The sequence below is a fragment of the Ziziphus jujuba genome, chromosome 6, assembly GCF_031755915.1.
Source record: "Ziziphus jujuba cultivar Dongzao chromosome 6, ASM3175591v1".
NCBI lineage: Eukaryota > Viridiplantae > Streptophyta > Magnoliopsida > Rosales > Rhamnaceae > Ziziphus > Ziziphus jujuba.
The window spans coordinates 20,499,345-20,504,227 of record NC_083384.1 but is presented as its reverse complement, the minus strand read 5'-3'; the positions used below and the strand labels follow the sequence as shown (position 1 = coordinate 20,504,227).

General features: G+C 35.1%; 1 long non-coding RNA gene across 1 annotated transcript; it reads right to left on the bottom strand.

Moving 5' to 3' along the window:
- Positions 1 to 1,609: 1,609 nt before the first annotated feature.
- Positions 1,610 to 4,338, bottom strand: LOC112493355 (uncharacterized). The gene is made up of 2 exons (XR_007237839.2): positions 3,963 to 4,338; positions 1,610 to 3,006 (listed from the first exon to the last, which is right to left on the bottom strand). It is a non-coding gene; the product is annotated as an uncharacterized LOC112493355 (long non-coding RNA).
- Between the last annotated feature and the right edge of the window lie 545 nt (positions 4,339 to 4,883).

Genomic DNA, 4,883 nt, shown 5'->3' with positions numbered 1-4,883 from the left:
TGAATTAGGTTTTTCTCTTAATTCCAAGCAAAGGAAACGTGTGGGACTTCATTTTCAGCTTATTTGGCATCCTAAAAAGCATATTGAAGTTTATTTGGAGCTCAAATTGGTCAAAGAATGGTCAAAGTCAACTTAGTCAAAAAGCTAGTATTTTAGTTTCCTAATTTGATTCTACTTTTTGTTTTAGGAAATTACCATTACTTTTTGGTTTTTATTTGTTTATTTTCTGGACAAATAAGTTTATTAAAGTTATTATTTTATTATTTTCATTGTAAATTAATTAATTCCTAATTCAAAATAAAGGAATTAATTAATCCAAATTAGATTAGAAAAGGAGTGAGAATTTCGGCCACCATAAGAAACTATTTTGTATGGCCGGTTTTCCCTTTGTTTTTAGGGTTTATTTTGTGACTTTGTAGCCTATTTAAAGGATTATTTTTCAATAACAATGAAGCTTGAATTTTATACAGAAAATTATTTTTTAGATTGAATTCTCTTTGTTCTTTTGAACACCTAAAACACCATTAGTGAATGAGTGTTTTAGTTTGACTTATCAATAGGCCTTCCATCACCTATTGTGGCATCTTCATTATATACCAAGGTTTCTAATTACAGGTTGGTTAGGAGTCAAGGTGACTATTAGAACTTGAACATAAGTAGATCCGGACTAATATAATATGGGTTTAGGAGCAGGTCGTCCTAGGTTCGTATCAATTGGCCAGCATCGGGGCAGAGGCAGCCTTGGAGACCAACACTCCTGTAAGTACCAGTGCAGCTTGGGGGGCCAGCATCAAGGTTGATATGGCCTGATTAGCCAACATCGAGGCAGCAGTAGCCTTGGAGGCCAGCACTCCTGTAGGTGTTAATTTGGCATGCAAATCCTGCAGCTGAATAGATGTGGCAAGTGGGGCCAATATCAGGGAAAAGGTGACTTTAAAGGCCTACAGTTGATAATGTTTTGATAATAAATTGGCCACATGCCTTTTACTGTGGCTTGGAGGACCTACAACTGTTGGTGTTTGAATTCGAATGATGCTGCCATCTTTCTATTGTGCTCTTTTACATCGTTACTCATCTAACATAAAATATCTTGAATGACTTTATCATCATTTGAAGTCATCTCAGTTTTTTAGTTAATAGATCCCACCGGACCTAAAAAATAATGTTGGAAAAAAAAATCCAACACTGGGCGTTTCTGATTGTGCAAGCATGCCACCTTCTAGATTGAAGGAAATAGAGAAAATAATACTAATAATAATAACAATTGCAAAAAATCAAATAAAATTAGATGATTGTATTTAATTGTAGAGAACAAACAATTAAAAAGATTCTAATACCTTAATGATTAAAGAACTCTAATCAATTCAGAAAAAATAAATAGAAATGCCAATAATGATAATAACAATAATATTAATAATAATAATTAAAGCCAATAAAATAGAAGGCTAAACTAGCACAAAATTATATGGCTAAAATTAAATTATGGCTTAAAGGCACACTAAATAAAAATTAAATAATAAGCATTCAGAAGGCCTATTCTATTTTGAAAACTAAAATCAAAGATGAGAAAAGTTTTCTATTATGAAGAGATGTTGTGGAAATTGAGGTGTACTTTAATGAGCAAATGAGGCTTCAATATGTAGTAAAAGAAGTCACCCATAAATCTCTAACTTTTTCGATGTGGGATAATTGAAAAACTTATAGTTCTAAAATCCAATTGATTTTGTTTCTCCTAATCTATGTGAGATATTTTTCCTTATACTTTCTTATTATCTTAGACCGAAAATATTGATACAAACATTGCCTCCCCATGTTTCATTAAATTAGAATAATTTGATGAAACATATAATTTTTCAATTTTTGGATCTTAGCTCTCCGTACTAGTACCCTATGATAGTCATCAGCATGATCATGTTGGTCTTCATTGTCTTAATCTATGGCATTTGGTTTTCTATTCAGACCATAACCCTTTTGGATCTTGCATTATAGTCGTACAACCACTCATCTTTAAAATGACTTTCTCAACAGCTCCTAAATCCATGCTCAAGCCTTTATTCATATTATTCCTGATCTTTGGCTGTCCAAACTTTGGTTGTTCTGAAGGTTATAATGTCCATTCCTACACCTAAGATTGTTGGTACTGGCCTGATATGACAAAGGGACTCCATATCGACAATACTTTTAGTTACGGCCTTGGTCTATAAACAATTGTCCCCCAGCCTGAATTCCATTTCTTGTTGGTGGAGGAATATATGGTTGTTTCTTCTTTTCTATGCCTTCAACTTGTTTCATCATTATTGGCGCGATCATAAAGGCCTACACTCTAGTAGATGTAGTCCGTGGAGTCATTATCATTTTGGATACGGCTCGAGCGGCTAGCACCATGTTAGATATGACCGAAGGTGCTGCCGGGATGGATGCAACCTTAAAGGCCGGCATTCCAATAGGTGTTGATACAACTTGAGTGGCCTGCATCAGAATGGAACTAGCTTGGAAAGCCTATTTCAGGGCAGAAGCGTCCTTGGAGGCTAGCATTCCTGTAGGTGTCGATGCGGCCTAGGTTTTTATAGCTAGATGTATGCAGCTTGGAGGGCTAGCCTCGGAGTTGATACGACCTGATAGACCAGCATTGGGGCAGAGGCAGCCTTAGAGGCCAGAACTTCTATAGGTGTCAATAAGATCTGAAGTTCCTGCAACTGGATGGATGGAACCTATGGGGTCACCATCATGGCAGATACGGCCTGTGGAGCCAGTTTTGGGGCAGAAGTGGTCTTGGAGCCCAGCACTCCTATAGGTGCCATTGCAACTTTGGGGGTGGCATCAAGGTTTATACGGCCTGATTGGCCAGCATCGGGACAGAGGCAACCTTGGAGATTAGCACTCCTACAGGTGCTAATGCAGCTTGAGGGCTAGCATCGGGGTTAATATGGTCTGATTGGCTAGCATCGAGGCAGAGTCAGCCTTGTAGGCTAGCACTTTTGTAGATATCAATGTTGCCTACGAATCCTGCAAATGGATAGATGTGGCATGAGGGGCCAATATCAGTATAGAGGTGACCTTAGAGGTTTGTACTTGATAATGTTTTGATCATAAATTGGCTTGCAACTGTTGGTGAATGAATTTGAATGATACTGCCATCTTTTTGTTGTGCTCTTTTACATCGTTACTCATCTAATGTAAAATATCTTGAATGACTTTATCATCATTTGAAATCATCTTAGCTTTTTAGTTGGTGGGTCCCACTGAGCATGCTAAAAAAATAACGTTGGTAAAAAAATCCAACACCTGGCGTCTCTGATTGTATGAGCATGCTACCTTCTAGATTGAAGGAAATAAAGAAAGTAATAATAATAATGATAATAATAATAATAACAATTGTAAAAAATAAAATAAAATAGAATGATTGGATTTAATTACAGAGAACAAACAATTGAGAATATTTCAATGCCTTAATGATTAAAGAATTGTAATCAACTAAGAAAAAATAAATAAGAATGCCAATAATGATAATAACAATAATAGTAATAATAGTAATTAAAGCCAATAAAATAGTGGTCTAAAGACTAGCACAAAATTAATTGGCTAAGATGAAATAATGAGTGGCCTTAGTGCCAACACTAAATAAAAATTAAACAATAAGTGGTCAAAAGGCCTGTTCCATATTGAAAATTAGAATTGAAGATGAGAAATTTCTATTATGAAAAGATATAGTAGAAATTGAGGTGTGCTTCAATGAGCAAATGAGGCTTCAATATGTAATAAAAGAAGTCACCCATAAATCTCTTACTTTTTTGATGTGGGATAATTGAAAAACTTATAGTTCGAAAATCCAATTGATTTTTTTTCTCCTAATCCATGTGGGGTATTTTTCCTTATACTTTCTTTTTTATCTTAGATAAAACATATTGGTACAAACAACAATTTAAAGTTAAGAAAAGAAAAAATAAAGAGAAGCAAGATACCTTAGGAAATTGGTGACTCCTCCAAGCTTAAACCCAAAGCCTTAGGCTTTTCAAGATTCCCCCAACTCCATAGAGCACCTCTCTCTAAAAACCATTTCTCTTTCTCTCTACTTCCCTCCTCCTACTCTTCTTGTTTACCTCTTATGGCTACAATATATATACTTTCCTTGAAAGTCACTCTAATCCTTACCCTAGCAAGACTCAATAGCCACCCTTTAATCTTAATCACATGGCTACACTTAAGATAAGCACATGCAGATCACATGCTCACTTAAAGATTAAGCCATGAAGTAAAGAACCAGAAAATGCCACTCTTAGGCCACAAACGAGCTCCAAACTATGCAATGCAAGTCAGGGGCTTGTACACTTAGCTAAATTCAATGCATACACTATTTCTTCAGATATGGCAAGAAAGGAACTAGGCATGAGGAATTCCATTTACACACTCAACATGATTTCTCTTCCTTGAAAGCTAGGTTGCGTGTACACTCTGCTCCAAATAGTGTACATGCCTAATTCTTGTCTCTTCTCTCTTTTTTGGACAAAAGTGACATGTGCACTAATGAAATTTTAGTATGCATTTCCAGTCTTGACTTTTTAGAGCCTTGGCTTCAATTTTTGTCTTGACTTCCAAGTAAAGCTCTAATTTGCACCAAAACTCTAACTTTGGCTCTCTATTCTTTAAACACCTAATATTTCTCCAGCAAAAAGAACACAAAACACTTCAAAAATAACAAAAAGTTTAAGAATTCAAACAAATAATTAAGTTGGAATAAGCTAGATTAGTAAGTAAAATACTCACTAATCAATTTTTTTTTTTTCCTTTTATACCAAAAGAGAAAGCACTCTTAATCAGGACTTAACTTGCAAATTTATTAAATGATAAATGTGGTGACTCTTTGACACTAAGTAATATATGAT